The following is a 20,504-nucleotide window of genomic DNA, read 5'->3' as shown; positions in this document are numbered from 1 at the left end:
AGCTAAACTAACAAGCCATGTACAGGTACCTGCTCATCACTACTAACACAATACTAAACTTGACTTACCACAGAAACGGGAGAACAGACATCTCTAGCTTCTCTGTCAGGAGAATAAACCGAAGATCAAACCGTGTTATTCATCCGATCTGTGAGTGAAACCTCTCCACAGACTGACAGGGGATAGCCTGTTAGCCTGTTAGCTCCGGTGAAGCCGAGCAGACAACAGGGTGGGATCTGGAGTCGCGTTTTGCATTATTCTAATCGAGTTGCCAGGCTGATTTCGTGGGGCACATCTGAAAGTGCCAAATCTCCGCCCATCTCCCAATGTTAACTTCGGCCTGTGTGGTTCACGCTCATTGGTGTTACCATGGCAACGGTCTTAAGCTTGGGCCGTTGCCCCAGAGCAGAGACGGACGGCAAGACAGAAGCGTTTCACAGAGCACACACACGAATCAAATGACTCCAAAACAAGACTATAATGCTTGTGAGTCAAGTTTATTCACACACACATTCACGCTACTTTTCATATAAAATGCCCCAACTGCCCCTAATGTAGAAACGCCACTGCTTATCAAGTTGTAATAGGTGTGTCGTTATCAAGTTTCAACCATACAAATTTGTCTTTACTTCACCTGTTTTCTAACAAATATATATAAGCCCCATTACTGTTTTGTATGCTGAAACTTGTATCTTCTTTCATGTGAGTACCAAAGAAAGGCATCACTTACTTCTTAAAATAAATATAAAACCTGAAATTGTAGCTTATATAGATTTCCCTTCTGTAAGTTAATGTGCTATAATGAATAACATTGTATACCATGAGCAAAGGTCAATGCTATGGAAAAAAATAGAAACTGCACTTTATTTCAACATTTTATTATCATCCAAAACAAAAGGCTCAGTAAGCCTGTTTCCCTGGACAGGACTGACAACCCACCTCTTCAATCTTACCCAGGAACACTATCCTAAATCTCAACCACTGTACAGAGTGGCATGATTACAGTTACTTTTTCACTTGTGTTGGTTAAATGCACAGTGGATGTGTTAACCACACATCTACCAGCAATCCCCTCAACAGTAAGAAAATATGCTGGTTTTCCATAAAAAGATCTGTCCGGATGGGGATGAAGCAAGGAAACTTGGGCAATGACATGTTTAATTGCTGTACCTTTTCTCATGACATTAAGAACTATGAACTGCTTTATAATGCCTGGTCGCTGCTCTGTTAAAGGGTCAAGGATGGGTTCCTCAAAACTGTTAGTGTTTGCACACCACTTAGCGTTAACATATGCTGATGTTTCCGATCTAATTCATCTATGGAGTATGTTACATTCAGATGTGTTGCCCTTTTACATGTCATGGCAAAACAGTTAAGGTCAGTGATACAATTTTCACGCCATACTAATTTTAAGAAATTGCCTCATAATTTGAACTTCAATAGTCCTATGGTTGTTATTAATCTTTTCCAGTTAACCATTAAAACGCTCAAATGAAAAACACCAGAAAGAATAAACTGATCCATAGTCCAATATGCACCCTTTCAAATGAAGATGTAAATGCATGTTCAGGGTGCAGTGCAATGTTCGATCTATTTTGGATTTTCTAACCCAAACTAAAATTGTTTTTTAAGTTCATAATACTGCGCATGGCGAGATATCATTGTCCAAATGCGCCTGAGTCTCGGCCTGGGGACTTCCATCATGGAAATGTAACTAAAACGCTGATCCCTCGCATCTTTATTTGCTTCCTGGTCAGTCGTCTACGTCATCATGTTAGATGGATAGCCCAATCACATGCAAGCTCATGGTCACGTGGAGGCGTCACGTGACAAGAGCATATAAACCGTAAACAGACATGCATTCCAGACTTATATTTCCGCCAATATTGTTCTCGTATCCACTCTGTACCTGCTTTTAGCCACAGCGAGATTATTAGCTCAAACTTAATATTCACAAAGAACGGATGTCGCCTGAACTTTACCTCGCCAGCAACACCACTGAACAACGGACAGCTTCGTGATCGAAGCTTTTCAGACATTCCTGGACCCACACACAAGAGACTGTTGGCTGCATTTAGTGGTTTGTCTCGCCAGGTACTGTTATGCTTGGTGATATAAATCAAAAGCTGTACGATTTAAATTAAAACCTCGCCGAAGGCCGACATATGATGGTTTCCCTGGACGAACGGTTGACTGTCCTGGAGAGCAACACTTCCAGTGGGCAGGAGCTGAATAAGAAAAGACGGGCGCAGTGTCCCAATCATGCGGTAAGAGTTAAACTAAAGAGAAGCCATTTTGCTTACTGCTAAGCCACGTAACTGGCAAATCTGAATAAAGAAGAACAAAGCAATGAGTGCAGAACTAGTGTACGTTTAAATGTTCATGAATTGTTCATAAATGTGACATTTATGGTCTTTTGTATTTAATAGGAAACTGCAACTTCTGCATAATTCCGAGACAAATGGCAGGCGCCATGAACCAGAGCAATGGTAAGATTAAAAAAAGATACGCTTTGTTTCTATATGAAATACGTTCTCTCTCTGAACTCTTTCTATAATATTATTTTCACAGGGTGAGCTCCCAACACAACAAGTCCGTCACTGCACATTGATGCTCTTGCTGAAAGTCCGGATTGGCGAACTTTACGAACCAACGTCATTGCATGTAAGTAACTGTAGTGTTTGTGTTACAGTGTTTTTTTTTTTATGTGGATCTTATTACAGTGATTCACTGACTGCTTTACTTGCTTTAATAGTATTGAACTCATGCTACTCATGTTATTTTCCATCTGCATGTAAGACATACTTTGGGACGATATGGAGGAACTTCTGCTACAGTCAACCAGACCATGAAGCTCTGGGATCTGCACAGAAAAGTTCAGCTCGGTCTCGACAGAGAAGGAAGAGGGTAAGATAATGTAAGAGGTGGCTGGAGGACCACTGAAATATGGATAAACATGGTGCTAAGAGGAAAACTGGTGATGTTGCAGCTTGAATATAAAGACTCCATGACTTTGGCTAACATAACATGGTTATCTCATGGTTAAAGGGACAAACACTTGAAATATCTCATCATCATTGTTAAGTCAGGGGGAAACCAGGTTGTTTTTCTTAAACTAATCTTTCTGTGAAGTTTTCATTCTGGTGATGATGAAATGAAAAAAGGGAATGAAGGGAAGAGATTGCGCTGTTAATGTAAACTGTGCTGGAGTGGACATGTTATAACCTTGAAGTGTGAAACAACAAGGTTGACTTTATGGAGGAAAGAACACACATAGTGAGACGTGGGAGATGGAAAAGAGAAGTGACGCAGGCAGGAAAAGACAAGACTGGGAAGCTCCACTGATGATTAGGACAAAAGTTCCCCTTGCCCTCATGACAAACCTGTTACCCACGTGTGCAGCACGTAATAAAATTAAAAGCTGACCAGAGAGAAAGAACAAGAGATGTGGATGTGTGCAAATGCAGTACGTGGATAATACATTTTGCATTACATGAAACAAATGTGAAGTGAATGTACTGAACCAGTGTTAATTTCGTTGACGAAAACTATGACGAAAAATATTCGGTAACGAACTTTCTCCCATGACGAAGACGTAACGAAAACTGATCTTTGAAAATAAAAACTATGACTAAATCTATTTTAACTTTCGTTGACGAGACAAGACGAAAATGTTGGTGGTTGACTAAGTCACAATACTTTTTTAAACATCATCGTATCAGGCCGTCATGAAGTGTCTGTGTGTGTGTGTGTGTGCATGCCCCAGATAGCGCATCGGTCCCGAGGCTCTCACTCGCTCAGAGACACAGTGAGATCAGAGCTTGTTCACCTGAAGCACCCGCTCAGTGACTGACTGCTTCTTAACTATGAAAACAGGGAGTTTCTCTCGTGTCAGCTGCTCAGAAGATCAGCGCAGCAGCTTCTTGATCAGAGCAGAAGCTGCAGTTGGTTTGTACCGAGCTTCAGTTTCTGTGTCCACCGACAGTCTGACCTGCTCTCGCTTTTTGTCTTCACATTTAAAACTAAAGATATATTTTTAAGCTATTAGGCTGCAGCTATATGTTTTTATTTATTTCAAAATAGGGTACTTCCTATTTCATACATTTCCCACAAATACGGGGAGGACTCAAATAGCATGTATTTTCTTACAATTTTTTTTCCTTTGTTGTAACAGGTACAAAGAACAATAAAATGTCAAGAGTTTTCTTTATTGTCGTTATATAATTTAGTAAATGCAACAAACTATAGTTTAGTATAGTATAACTTTATATTAAACTTTATTAGCTTTGTTATCAAATGTGTTTTGCGGCTCCAGACAAATTGTATTTGGGGGAAGAGGGGGCAAAATTACTCTTTTGAAAGTAAAGGTTGCCGACCCCTGCTATAGCCCTATGCTGGTAGGGATATCTAATGGACAACCTAAGTACTGCAAGCTAGACTATTATGCAGTTTTAGACACAACACAGGGTCCCTGGGCCTGAGAAGGAGTTTAATGTGGCTACTAAATGTGACTAAAACTAGACTAAAATGTAATTTCGTTTTCGTCGACTAAAACTAGATTAAAACTAATGAGGATAAAAATGACTAAATCTGACTAAAACTAATATGCATTTTCATCAAAAATAGCTGCCAAAATGAACACTGTACTGCACTAATGTTTTAAGAATAAACTATACTTGAGGTGTGTATGGGTTTGTGTCAGCATTTTGTGATTCTCCTTACGGGGTTCCAGAGAGTATTTATGTTAAAGATAAATGAGTGGAGAACCAAATGCTAATCTCATTCTTTTGTCTGATTTCTGCTATAGCTGCAGCTTTTGCTTAGTGAGCTGCTATTGGCATAAGATTGAATAGCAGCTCACAAAGACATTGAAGTTTTATAGAGGTTTACATTCAATATGCTTCTGTGTAGCAATAATGGCACTTCAATGAGCCAACTACCAATGACCAGATTATTATGTGTATGGACGATGACTTTCTATAACATGATTTTGCAAACAAGAAACAAACAGCTGTTGTGGCAAATCGATGTTTATATCTTTATGGGAGGCTCAAGGAAGTGCAGTGTCAAATTTGGTGCATCATATCAGACTGATACATATTCACAGGTAACTCAAATGCTGATTTACGTCATGGCAGCAACACATATATAATCATTTTCTCTTTCTCTGCAATTTTTTAACTGGTGTTAATATTTTTATCAGGAGTGTATGTGCCAGCTCTCCTTTGTCAGCTAATAACAAAAATCCATTATTTCGCATCCAAGATGGCTACCACAGCTCTTTGAAGCCTTTGTGTCCAAGCTTATGTAGAGGAATGTAATTCCCCTGAGCTCTGAGCACAATCTATTTCTGTCCATGTATGTCTAATTGAAATGTTGCTACGAAAACAATAGAGCGAGGCAAAGGGGAAAATCCAATTTAAAAAGTTGATGAGGATGGGATTTTCTGGCTGGAATTATTCCCAGTACTTTAGAGTTCAGGTTAAATTTCAATAGCATTTTATCAGACACAAATACACACACTGGTAAAGGCACTAACATGAGTGCAGAGCCAAATATATAACACTCACATTGACAGTGTAATTTAATATTGTCATGCCCTGGGAGCCACATGAAAACACTAATGCACATTATGCAAGATTTAAGTCTGTGTTCTCCTTGTGTACATAAAGGCCTCAGGAAAAAAAAGAGACGGTTTCACTTTTAGCATTGTTTTTGTCGATTTTTTTCCTTGCTAAGGAAGGCAGTTCCTGTTTTAATTCTTGCTCATATAGATGGATGAATTTATACTGTATGCAAGAGACAGTAACATCACAAAAACGATAAATCCACTTCACATCCATGATCTATACCGCTTATCCATTTAGGGTCACAAGGAGAGCTAAAGCCAATCCCAGCTGACATTTAGTGAGAGACGGGGTACACGCTGGACTGGGAACCTGTGAATCACACGTGGAGACAACATTCACACACCTATTTAGAGTCTCCAACTATCTAACCTCGGTGTTCATGTCTGTGAAATGTGGGATAAAGCTGGATTATAAGGTGCAAACCCATGCAAACACAGGGAGTACATAGAAACTCCAAACAGAAATACCCCAGCAAAGCTGGGATTTGAACTCAAGCTTCAAATCCCTTTACACTCTCTATTCCAATATAACCTAATACAAATGTAGATTAAAGTAAACCCACCTCATGTACGCTAAGGGTGCATGTAAATAATTTGTAAGATAAACATTGTGAGGAAATCCGACTTCAGGTGCCTCCCAATTTCTTGTGGAAAGATGGAGGGAATCCTTAACAACTTGAGCAGAGATGAGAGAAGATCTCATTTCTGATTGATTGAGAGGTTCTTCAGCCTTTTACAAAGATACAGACACATTTAATTCAAATAAGTTTGGTTGTAGATAATATATTAGAAGTTCATTTATTAGTTTTTTTTGTTTAGTTTAATGCCAACTATTAAAATTGTAGGTCTGATATACACAGTGCAAATATGAACTCAAACATGCATACATATGTTCTCTCTTCTTTTGTAGAGGCAAGTTTGGTCAAACAAATATTTGATCATGTTTAAAAGAGGATGAGGTCATATTATGTTGGCTTGGTAAATATGTTTTACAACATACACACACCTCAATCAGCACGATGAGGATCAGGAGTCACTGGGTAGGCAACACTGAGAACTTTTCATGTATCAAGTGCTTTTCTTTATGGAACAGACATTTCTGCATGGTTTAATCGCACTTGGTGTTTGAAATGGTTAACAGACATAAGACAGGGCGATAATGTAAAATGATCTTGTTCAACGTGTCTGTTTCCTGTGTGTGTTGCAGACTCAACGTCCCTGCTATGTCACCTGTTGCTACACACATAGAAAAAAAATTCATAAGTAGGTTAGATACTTTGTTGGGATGAAGGCAACTTTCACTCTAGGGATTCTGTAGAGATGCATTTTCCTTCTGTGATGTGTTATTTGGTCAGAGAATGAAAATATGCAGTTTCAATGCTTTTCTCATCAGATAAGAATCAGGTCTCAACTTAAAAACTAATTGAAGAAGGTTCACAGTGTAGAATCACACAGAAGACTAGCTATCAGAATCGATAACCGTTGTTGTTAATGTTTATAATAATTAATCTGTGATTTTCCCACCATGACAAGTCAAAATCTCGGATGGTTTACATGTCATTACATCATTAATATTATGGTGACAGCTCAGTTTTAACTTGTAAGTATTTCAGGGGATATACTGATATATGGCCATTGAATTTCCCTTCTTCTGCACTGAGCTTAATGTGTAGGAAGAAGTTACCCCAGACTGTTTAAAGACAGGGTAGGTCAAATTTTTTTCCCCATGGGTGTCCCATGCTGTCTGTGTGTAATGGACCAACAAATCTCTCAAGTCAAGCTGCTGCCTCTAAGCCCTGCTCACCTACTGGCTCTACACCATCCTGTGGGGTGTTGTTCTCTGCGGTCCTGTCTTCCTCGACTCTCTGCCCCATGTAACTGCTTGTCTTTTTATGGGTAACAAAGGCGTCGAGAAAAGACAGGACCTCAGAGTAGCTCCACCGTTTTGATGCTGACCCACTCCTCTCTTTCTCCTTCAGATTCGTGTCCCTGAGACCCTTCCACTTCCTCTGACAAACACACACACACACACACTTGCAACCAGTCGCGGATCCTGCCAAATTTCTCAGGGATGGGGGAAATTGCTGCAATGATTGCTAACGTTAACTTTTTAATGGCTATATAAACTCAAGTCAACTGGACATTGTCTCATTGCATTACAAACATTAGTTTTTTCTGGTCACCTCACATAGACATACCACCAGTAACTGCAAGACTAGGATTGTTCCTTAGGCTACATACTGTACAGTCATTTTGTAGACAGGTCTTCATTAAAATGTATTTGGCTCTAAAATGACTGAAAAATCCGCTGTGGTCAACAGAGACGTTGTCATCCATCGGTACCTTTGAATATGAAGAGAGATCGTTTTTTCCACTGATAAAATAAGTGAGTCTCACATTTATCAGACTCAGTCCAACAGATAACATTTTATTTGAGGTGCAGCAAATCAGGAACCTTTATTTTGTAGCTAGCTGTGTTTTGTTATTAAACAAATTAATGTTGGCATCGCCTTCTACTTACTACAGTTAGCATTGCAGATCACAAAGTATCCACTAGATGGCAACATAAGACAAGGATGTTCCTTAGGCTACACATTTCACAGTATATGTGGACAGTTACAAGTAATGTACATCATTAAAAAAATGTAGGAACTTGTTACCCCCCTGTCCCCAAACTGGGGACCCTGTCGCCCACAGCGAGGCTGATGCCGTCCACGCTGCAGGGGAAGATGGCAGAGATCTTGAGCCCATGTTTCCGGGTTAAGTTTTTTAAAGTTCCCGCTGGCCATGGAATCTGCCATGCCACCGGAAAGACACCGGCGAGGATAGAGAAATGAAAACCCACCAAAAATACCAAACTATAAACTACTGTGAACCTTTAACTAATAAACTGTTTGAAAATAATACTCGTTCCTCCATTCACTAACATGCTGCAATCTCCCAGCATGCACTCAGAGAGAGAGAGAGAGGGCAAAAACACACAAAGTTAGTGACGTGGTAAAATAAATAAATTAATTAATATGGAGGCAGAGGGACAGAAATAAGGGGTGCTCAGTGCATGATTGGAGATCCCCAGCAGTCTAGACCTATAACAGCATACAGTGGGGCAAAAAAGTATTTAGTCAGCCACCAACTGTGCAAGTTCTCCCACTTAAAAAGATGAGAGATGCCTGTAATTTTCATCATAGGTACACTTCAACTACGAGAGACAGAATGGGGGTAAAGAATCCAGGAAATCACATTGTAGGATTTGTAATAAACTAATTGGTAAATTCCTCTGTAAAATAAGTATTTGGTCACCTACAAACAAGATTTCTGGCTCTCACAGATCTGTAACTTCTTCTTTAAGAGGCTCCTCTGTCCTCCACTCGTTACCTGTATTAATGGCACCTGTTTGAACTTGTTATCAGTATAAAAGACACCTGTCCACAACCCCAAACAGTCACACTCCAAACTTCACTATGGCCAAGACCAAAGAGCTGTCAAAGGACACCAGAAACAAAATTGTAGACCTTCACCAGGCTGGGAAGACTGAATCTGCAAAAGGTAAGCAACTTGGTGTGAAGAAATCAACTGTGGGGGCAATTATTAGAAAATGGAAGACATACAAGACCACTGATAATCTCCCTCGATCTGGGGCTCCACGCAAGATCTCACCCCGTGGGGTCAAAATGATCACAAGAACGGTGAACAAAAATCCCAGAACCACACGGGGGGACCTAGTGAATGACCTGCAGAGGGCTGGGACCAAAGTAACAAAGGCTACCATCAGTAACACACTACAACGCCAGGAACTCAAATCCTGCAGTGCCAGACGTGTCCCCCTGCTTTAGCCAGTTCATGTCCAGGCCCATCTGAAGTTTGCTACAGAGCATTTGGATGATCCAGAAGAGGATTGGGAGAATGTCATATGGTCAGATGAAACCAAAATAGAACTTTTTGGTAAAAACTCAACTCGTCGTGTTTTGAGGAGAAAGAATGCCGAGTTGAATCCAAAGAACACCATACCTACTGCATGGGGGTGGAAACATCATGTTTTGGGGCTGTTTTTCTGCAAGGGAACCAGGACGACTGATCCGTGTGACGGAAAGAATGAATGGGGCCATGTATCGTGAGATTTTGAGTGAAAACCTCCTTCCATCAGCAAGGGCATTGAAGATGAAACGTGGCTGGGTCGTTCAGCATGACAATGATCCAAAACATACCGCCCGGGCAATGAAGGAGTGGCTTCGTACGAAGCATTTCAAGGTCCTGGAGTGGCCTAGCCAGTCTCCAGATCTCAACCCCATAGAAAATCTGTGGAGGGAGTTGAAAGTCTGTGTTGCCCAGCGACAGCCCCAAAACATCACTGCTCTAGAGGAGATCTGCATGGAGGAATGGGCCAAAATACCAGCAACAGTGTGTGAAAAGCTTGTGAAGACTTACAGAAAACGTTTGACCTCTGTGATTGCCAACAAAGGGTATATAACAGAGTATTGAGATGAACTTTTGTTATTGACCAAATACGACCAAATGTGATTTTCTGGATTTTTTTCCCCTCATTTTTTCTCTCATAGTTGAGGTTTACCTATGATGAAAATTACTCTCATCTTTTTAAGTGGGAGAACTTGCACAATTGGTGGCTGACTAAATACTTTCTTGCCCCACTGTAACTAAGGGATGGCACAGCAAAAAACACATCAAGCATTCTGAACGATCTCTTCATTGACTGGCAGAGCTGGCGTCTATGGGTGTGAGGGCGATGGGATCCTCTTACTTATGGTTTTAGCCACTTTAGCTCAGCTTTTGAATGGACTATTATTCTGACATAAGCTGGCAAGGAACCATCATTTGTAGTTTTGTGATGGATGTATAGCTGTTCATTCCAGAAGCTTATTAAGCTGAGATCACCAATGCAGCTAATAGACATGCATTCATTTCTTCTTTATATGGGCTGAATTTCAAAAGTTTGCTCAAAAATTAGTTTGACAGTTGGATTGCAACACAGCTAAGGGCAAAGACAGGCTGAGAAGAAGAGAGGGTAAAGTGAAAATCCAAGCACAAGAATGACATAAGAGATGGGAAATAGACTGAGGATAAAGGCAAAACACCACAGAGGGTTAGAGGGACAAAAATATGGGAAGTGGCAGAGAGCAATGGACAAGGTTGAGATAAAAAGCAAAAGATGGACTGAGACTCAAATGAAAAAAATAAAAAATATGGAAGGCAGATTTGCTGGTGTAGTCCAGTATGGAAGAAAAGTATGCACTCGTGCATCAGGGAATCCATCCCTGAGCTGCCTAATAAGGTCCCCAGTTAATAGACATGTCACTCTGTGAAGAGAGGGAGGCTCAAGAATGACTGAAACACTGAATAATACAAGAGCAGCCGCAGAGTGCCACTGCTGGAGGGAGGACATGGAAGAAATATCTGCCAGAGGTAAATTAAGTTTAAGCTCTAACTCCACTAAAATAATTCACTGGTTTATTTCGGTTCAATAAGATGAAGGTATTGTGTTAATTAAGGGACAAAAGATTTTGGTATACACTTCAGAGGAAATAGAGAAGCTGCTCCTCTGTGAAAGAAGAAAGGTGCTTGAGGAAGCGAAATGCTTATAAAGACTATCTGTGGAAAATCCAATACATTAATGTCCTGTTTCTTAAACTATTAAATAAAGATAAAACATTTTAAATGAGGGGACCTAGTTTCATTAATACATAATACTGCTTTAATAACAAAATTTACAAAAATTTAATTTAGATAATTTTTGTAAATGTCCTCTGTAGTGTTAAATCATTCTGGTTTATTCATGCACAACTTTGGTGACATTTTATCACTATTTTGTGGAAACAAAGCTCAGAATATAATCAGATCTTTTTGAACACTTACATCTCTCTTTTCTATCGTAATTTATATATTATTGGCACCATCCCAAATCACTGCACCTTAACACCACACGTGTGCAATAACTTATTGTTCTTTCTACTTTTTATATTGATGTTTATGTCCGATGCACCAACCACATCAAGGCAATTTCCTGCATGTGAAAATATACTTGGCAATTAATAATTCTGATTCTTTTCCTGTCTGGCACTAGGTGCGTTTAACACTATACAGTGCAGGTCTGACTTAATGTGATGCACGCTGGTTCTAACACAGTGCTCGCTGGTTAGAAATTATGTCCGACTTAATTCGGCACTGGATCGTCACGTGTCCTTAAAATATCATGGGAGCGAACCCGCTGCGGTCAGACCGTACAGTTGCTCTACAGCTGCAGCACTTTGGGGACGTCACAACTCTGCTGTGTATATTACCTAACTATATATTGTGTGTAGCTATATAACACTATATGCAGTGTACATGTTTGTTTCCGGTTATTTCATGTGTGCCTGAAAGAAAGTTCTTAGTCAACTTCATTGTTCCCTGTATTCTTTGTTTTTATTTTTGCATTTGAAACGGATGTTTAGCAAATCCCCATGTTTAACACAAACCCTGTGAGATCAGCCATTGTTCTCGTCTCACTGATGTCATGAGAAGTATAAAGTTTCCAACTTGATGTCTGTGTTTTTTTACTCTACCCCTGCAGCTGCCGACAGACACACAAAGTCCTTACTCTAGAGGAATCACACACCTTACACAATGAATATCAATATGCATCCTGTTCTGATTTGATAGCCAGCGGTGTGTGTTTTCTTAGAATTGTGATTATGGCTTACACTGTCAGCATCAATCACAAAATAACTCTTGTCTCTCCCTGAAGACTATATTTGGGAATTGAGGAAATTTTAACTGGTCCTCATTTTGTTTCAATTGAATACACTTCCTAAGGCTATATTGATTATCAAAAGTACTCACTTTTAAGAGTGTGAACCTCTACGTAGATACATTTCCCCAACTCTACTCACTTTCTCCAAAATGAGATTTGACTCCTGTGTTTATACACACTTTAGCTCTCTAGCTCCCCTACAGCCATTATTCTGGCATTGCGCTCAAATTATCCCAAAACTGCAGAGCATATAACTAATCCTGTGCTGCTATTTTGAGCCAAGACTGACCAATTAGTGTAACTTAAATTGAGGGCTTTCAAAGAACACTGACAATTTCACAACTAAAAGTATGACACAAATAGGTAAAACCAAAGTAAGTAATTTTATTTTCGTGGTTGCGCCCTGTAACAAAAGACTGCTTTCAATCCACTTTGTTGTCATACTTTTTCAGTATTGTGTGAGTGGGGGTTAGAGACTAAATGCAGCTTTTCCTTCAGAGGTTGCTAATTGGCAGACCATGGTCAGGATCCAGACTCAGGGACCATCCACTCTGGCTTAGAAATTTGCACTCTTATTACTGATTGCTGAACAGATCTGTTTCATAAAGGTTTAAGATGGCAAACATTTAGGATATTTTGATACAGAGAACAATTTTTAAGTGACTTAAACAACTGTACGATAACAGTCTATAAAGAAGGGTTTGAGTATGATATTACACTGTAATTTATCGTGTTGAACTACAGCCCGGTTCATCACTCTTTTGGGTCCGCTGGACACATTTCTGGTGTCGTTTTTGCATATTTTCATGTTTCGTCAAGTGTTTTTCTCAATGTACGTTGACGCTGAGCTCAATTGCTTGAACCATCCCAGTTTCTCTGCAACTCAATATGTTGCAATGCAGAGTACTGATTAAAAAGAGTAATACCACCAATCAATTTGTCCTGCTGATACAGGACAGGTTCCCCATATGTCTATGGAGAAGTTAAGTTTTAAGGATTTTCTCTCTCTCAAACTTTATTAATTACCTATTGTTCAGATATTTAGGCCAAACCAACTTTAGAAATTATTGTTGTTTGATTGGAAATTATTCCTTTCCCAGTAACTGTGTCTCCCAATCCTCTAGTCTATCTTGACATATATTAATACAGACATATATTCGGGTCAAAAGCTGTGTCCCAAGTTGGGATTAAGGTCAGGGTAAAGGTCCTCCAGGAAATGAATATAAGACTATCATGGTGTTTGTGTGTGTGTGTGTGTGTGTGTGTTCCTCATGTCAGTGGTGAATGCCAGCAATAGCCAATCGCCTGTTCTCTGTTCGCTGACATTTAACAAAGTTTAGGCAGAGGAGGCAGAAGGCAGACAATTTTTCCCTGAAACCTTTTCAGTGGCCTTGGTAGCTTGTCTATTTGTACTGAGGAAGTTTATTAGCACATTAAAGAATCACATTACACAATGGTAAGAGAACCGTCCTGCACAAATCAACCTCTTTCCATCATACAACTATAAATCTTGTAAATTTAGCTACAATTGCTTGTCATTATAACCTGTAGAACAATGCGTTCTAATAGTTACAGCTTTCTCTAAATAAACATTTAATAACGCTGCATGAAATTTTCAGGTAAAACTTGATCAATGCTATAAACATATATGATCTACTAATAGAGTAAACAGAAGAGAGGCAACATTAGCAAATGGCAGATGAAAATGAATGGGACAGTGTTCTGTGGAAGTATCATTAGCTGCTAATGGTAGCATTATGAATTCAGTTAGACAATTATTGCTACTTACTTTTTGCTTTTTAGGATTTAATGTTAAGAGAACAAATTGCTTTCCTCATAAGCTCCTAATTTCCGACTGTCTGACACCCCTAGGTCAACTTCTGTGTCTTTAAGAAGTGCCAGAATTCCATAACTACTAGAGCTGTTGTAAGTGATCAATTAGTTAGGTTCTTACATCTATAATCTCTCATGATAAAGCTCGTATTAAGAGATTAATGCATTTATTGTGTTCTGTAAAAAACTAAATAACACCAAGATTACATTTTAACAAGTTTAATTACACGTTTCTCAATATTCATGTCATATGTAAGCATTCATTATTGTATACTTTCGCACCAGTGATTTTAGATGAATAAATTAATTTAAGATAAATATTTAAAATATAACATTTCATTAAAATATTTATAACACAAGTGAGCCAATCCAGCTAGGAATGAACTGATCTTAAAAATATAAAACGTAAGGCTGTATAATATAAAACACCGTTATCCTGGCAAAGTTTCCACATACTGGTTTGAAGCATTTGGTGCAGGTGGAGTGTGTTTTGTTGTGGTTGAAGCAAAACGCACTTCTCCGAAACTGGCACTACGTGATTTTTTTGGTGTTGGCTGCTATGGATACCTCTGCTGCTGCCTGGGAACTTGCGCCGATGCTGCCACCTTTGTCTTCACAAACTCCGCTCTCAGCTCTTCTGCTAGCTGCAGGATAAACTACCTCCAGGGTTTTTTGCTTTTGGTGCATTTCTTGAAGAGTAGGTGGGCATTTATGTCAGCCGGGTCCAGGATGTTATATAACACAGCCACTGGACAGCTCTGTGTGCCGCCCTTCACTGGGTGCGCCCTCGCCATCTGATCCAGCACGTCCACACTATGACTTTTCCACTTATGGCCAAAATTGGTAAAAGAATAACTGCATTAAAGTCATGAAGTTATTTTGAGAAGTGATGGCCTATTTCAATAGCAAGATAATAAATAAAAAAACAATTTTATGCAAATTAGGCGATGACGTCATCTAGCGACTTTTAGGACAACCATAGCTACTTTCCTTACTGAGGAGTTGGCAACACAGAGTAGGGGAGGACATGCATAAATGCCGCAGGTCAGACTCAATCCCGGGCCTCATTTGGGCGGCAGCTCTACCAGGTGACCTATATGCCCCCCCATCGTCTAACATTTTTAACTATATTGTCATCCAGATAGTTTCAGTTTTAAGTGAGTACTTGAGATTAACCTTTAACTACATTCATCATCATCTTTGACCACTTGTTCTATAAACCTATCATTATTAATGACTGCAGCCTCTTCAATCAATCAAATTTTATTTGTATAGCCCATATTCACAAATTACAATTTGTCTCATAGGGCTTTAACAGCGTGTGACATCCTCTGTCCTTAACCCTCAGCAAGAGTAAGGAAAAACTACTAAAAACCCTTTTAACAGGGCAAAAATACGTAGAAACCTCAGAGAGAGCCACATGTGAGGGATCCCTCTCCCAGGACGGACAGAAGTGCAATAGATGCAAAAGATCTTCTATCATCTTTTTGCTCTTTGTATACTGAAGCATAAATCATAATGTTGGCCCTGTAATACTCACTAATTGATACTGTTTATCTGATTATAAAGAACAGAATGCACCCATCATTAGCGCTTGCCGTCTGTGCTACGAACTTTGCATTCAGTTAGGCAGTAATGTTATCCTTCCTCCTCAGCATTATGTGTCATTAGCATGGCCATTTAGCGACACAATGGGGATCTTTCCTCTGCCTGGTCTCTAAAACACAACAGCATTTATCCCACTGTCTCATGAAAATTCAGCCACACAGAAACTATGGGTGGCTGTGACTGAGGGGTAGAGCGGTCGTCCTCCAAACAGAAGTTCGGCAGTCGATCCCAGTCTTCCCTATCTGCATTCTGAAGTGTCCTTGGGCAAGATGCTGAACCCCGAAGTCCAAAGTCAATTTTCATGCCTGCAGTCCTCACACACGAAGGAAGAGTGGTTTTACTCTTCTAAAAAATATATGTAACAGGATCTCCCTTGTCACCGTGGGTTAGTTGTCAGGAAACAGTGGGGAGGCAGGTAAGTGTGTCTCAGTAGTTTCTTTTATTACTTCAGACACCCATACAAAACATAAATCAAACTTCTCATACGCATATCATCATTCGCTTTGCAGCGTATCGTTCCTTCTCCAGGCGTGCACTGGCTCCTCTCGTGCCCGTCCCGAGCCCCAGCTCGCTACTGCTGATAAGGGGATAGAGTCATTAGTGGAACTGGAACACCTGAGTACAATTCGACTCTCTCCCAGGCACCGATCCCAGCACCCCATCTCCACTCCCTCCCTCCTGTAGCCGACGCTGACCATCCCCCACTACCACATATATTTTAAGATATCTACTTTCAATGTTTAGAGACAGATCTTCAAAATAATATAACATGGTTTAGAGACAATATACTGTACAGGGTGTCTGGATGCAGTAAAATAAAAACCTAACCAAAGATGTGACTTTTGGAGGATGAACATTGAACATTCTTGACCTTTTATTATGCATATCAGTGTCAGGCCTGGGACCAGGAGCATCATTCATGCATTGGATAATATGTCATCAGTTACAACACACAAAAGACAGCACAAACGGACCCCCAAACAGAGGGCATTCATAAAGGTCAACTCGAAAACTAGACAGTATTGACATACACACACTTTAACGTGTGGTCAGATACACATACCATCACACTCTGTAGCACAGTCAACACTTTGTAACACACATTCGCACCCTTTTCTTTTTTCAAGTTTCACTTCACACACACACACGGTGGAGGACCAACAGCAGGGGGAGGTGAGGCTGTGTCGGTCCGCTGTAGCAAACTCCCTGTTTGCCAAGGCCACAGTAGTGGGACACCTGGTCGGTTGAATTTTCCCAATGGCGTGCACGTACAGTATCCTCATCACGCGACATTCCAAGAGGATGAGGCACTGCCCCGTCTAGATGCAGCGGCCTCCATCTAGTTTTGACCAATCCAAGAAGAACCCCTGTCACGCCCAATATATCACCTATGTGCGCACTCTGTCTAAGCGCCATTTTTCCTGTGCAGCTTACTGTGTAGGATCCCAGGTCCATGCATGATCATTTGCTGGACACCGCAGTTTCCTGACCTGTGACCTCTGAATAAACCTGCTTAATTTTAACTTGAGAACGACGACTCCTGCCTTTGATTTCCACCAGCAACAACAGGGTTAAAAATCACACAGATAGTAAATTAAACATTACAAAGTAAAATCATGTAATGCAGGTTCATTCAGAGTAAAAGGTTCCAGATCAAACTATAGTACACAGTCTCCACAGCACCAATCTCTATTTTCTGTTTTGCTATTAACATGAGTGTTGTCTGATCTTTCAATACCCTTTGGGGAGAGCGTGGCCTAGGGGATAGAGCGGGTGCTCTGCAACAAGAAGGTTGTCGGTTCGAATCCCACTCTGTGTCCTTGGCAAGATACTGAACTCCTAAATGGCCCCTCATAAATGCTGAGTGTTCTAAAAATGTAAGTTGCTTTGGATCAAAGCGTCAGCTAAATGACATGTAATGTAATATGTCAGATTGGTCTGAGGATGAAAAGCTGTAGTGACCTTTTGAGACGCAACCCAGGAATCACAAAGGTTGTACACCAGTTGGCTTGTGAATTGGGGGCCCGGTTGGACAACAGGTAAGTAGGCACTCCCAGCGTTTGAAGATGTCATTTTCTTTAGGTAGAGCCGACTTTTGGTGTTTTCGCATCCTTCAGGACGAAAAGCTCAACCCACCTACTAAAATAATCCACCACCATCATTAGAGGTGTGCATCCTCACTAGCCTCACGACTCGATTACGATTCAGCAGTCAACGATTCGATTCAAAACAATGTCTCTTGATTTATTTCAACGTATCACATCCACAATTTTCTATATTACTGCATGTGGCTGCTTTTTCATCAGTTAATAAAATCAGTCAGAAAAACATGAACTCCGTTTCTATCTAGAAAGTGCTTTAAAAAGTATTATAGACTGTTAGTGTTATGCCGTAATTGACACAATAAGGTTTTAAATTAAATTAAATCAGACCACAACAGTTTGTGAATGAGTGGTCAGTGCCCTCCAAACTGAATGCAATTTAGACTTGTGTGCTTCACCTAAAACCTAAAAAAATCTGTCTCAGCCAGCTCCTCCTTTTTTTGGCCTTAGTTGGGACAATCTTTCATTTCACAGTGGGATGCATCATTAGCAAAGCAAGAAAAAGAACACCGTTAACTTCTCACTCTGCACGATGGCAAAACACAACGCGTAATACCCAGGCTGGCTGAAAAACCCAGGAAAACCTATCGCTGGAATAGACATGCTGAACCTTTGAACTCTGCATTCATCCATCTATGAATACCTATTTCAGTGTGAAGTCAAGGAAAGTAATTGAAGAACATAGGATGAATTGTGTGTGAATGGCAAATCAGGTTTGACATAAGAGAATAAATACAAGTTTGATGAGAGAACTAATGTTAATTATGGTTCATTTTCGATGTATGTTATGCTCACTTGTTAACGAACAGGCTTCACAGTGTCGGGTAGCATCTGTGAACATGAGCTACAAGCCAATTTACCTGCACTATCAACAGAAAAACACAAATTTTAAGACCCACTCACACGCACACACACACACAGTACATAAATGCGCACAGAGCTACTAGGCAGACATCGAAGGGATTTGCCAGCACGGGGAATAAACAGAAAACAGTCAGTGTCACGACTCAATGCATTTCAAAATTTTAACTTTGAAGAGAACTGTTCTTCTATCCTATTTCCATTTTCTGTGCTACTTTGTTTTTTTATTTTCTCTAAGCCAGACCAGCCTCTCCTTCACTATGACACTGTTCACATAATTCTACTCAGGGAAAACGACTCATGGCTGGCAACTTGTTTTCCTGCATTGCAATGACCTAGTTCCTGCAGAATCTACATGTAATTGCAGGTAAGTAATTCTCCAACATGATATGTGATATCATCTAGGAGAAGGATTTGAACTCAAAAGAGTTCCCAAGGCAGTTGTTGTTTTTAGTTACTTGTAAATCATATTTGTCATGTGACATTTTTCTGTCACTCACTACTCATAGGGAGTAAGCTACACCCTGTGTCTAGACCACCTCCAACAAGCAATCATAAGTCAGCATCCTTTCTCCATCCCTCGTCCAATCAGTCCAATCCTCTTTAGAGAACTGAAGGCCTCATGCATTAAAAGGTTATATGTGGACTCAGTGGTATCTAGCATCAGAAATCAAATGTTATTTTCATAATGATGTATTCATTGGCACATGATCACCTGAAACAAAGAATGACTGTGCCGGTTTGTCACCTCAGAATGAGGTGGCCGTCTGCCACTGGGTCTTGTGTTGCACGAACAAACCAAAAAACCTTCCTCTACAGATGACCTTTACAGTACCTGAAGGCTACCAACAGTAAGTTTTATGTATAGTGCTGTTAATCAATTAAACGGTTAATCAAGTTAATCACATCAATAGGCTGTGATTAATCATGATTAATCACACAATTAAAATACTACTATTTACAAGTACAATGTTTGAATAAAGAACTGTATGAAAAACTGGTTAGAGCTTTTTTAAACTTTATTTTACATCTCAGCCTATTAGAATATTTTAATTCAAGGAGCAACAACAACCATAAAATGCTAACTGAATTAGCAGACAACCACATCAACTACAAAAATAACTGCTTACCTGTAAATAATTTGTAAAATGACATTTTACCCACGTGAATTTTACGAACCCAGTATTCCTCGATCCCTTAATAGCAATATCTTTATGACCTTTTTAATGATAAAATTCTAACTATAATTATATATATATATATATCAAATCAACCATCTCCTGCCCTCATACCCTACCAACAACAGAGATCTCAGAAACGGCTGAGAATCCTTCCCCTTACTTAGACAGCTTCTCTCTGATCACCCGAGATCAGTTTACCAAAATAATCTCAGGTTCTAAACCAACAACCTGTATCTTAGATCCCATTCCTACAAAATTACTTAAAGAAATTGTCACTAATGACCTTCTAATAGCTTCAGATCAGGGACTTGTGTCTGTCCTCGTTCTGTTAGATCTCAGTGCAGCATTCGACACAATCGACCATCACATTTTATTCATCGCAATTTTCTCTTATTAAACTCAGATAAAACAGGTTATAGTACTTGGCCCTAAACACCTTAGAGATACATTATCTAACTGGGGCTACGTTGTAGCACTGGCGGGCCCTAGCACCCGCACTTTGAAGCCTGTTGTTTTATGTAAATCGAATGATAGTTGTAAAGCAA

The sequence above is a fragment of the Pleuronectes platessa genome, chromosome 8, assembly GCF_947347685.1.
Source record: "Pleuronectes platessa chromosome 8, fPlePla1.1, whole genome shotgun sequence".
Classification (NCBI taxonomy): Eukaryota; Metazoa; Chordata; class Actinopteri; order Pleuronectiformes; family Pleuronectidae; genus Pleuronectes; species Pleuronectes platessa.
Note: the sequence above shows the minus strand (reverse complement) of the source record.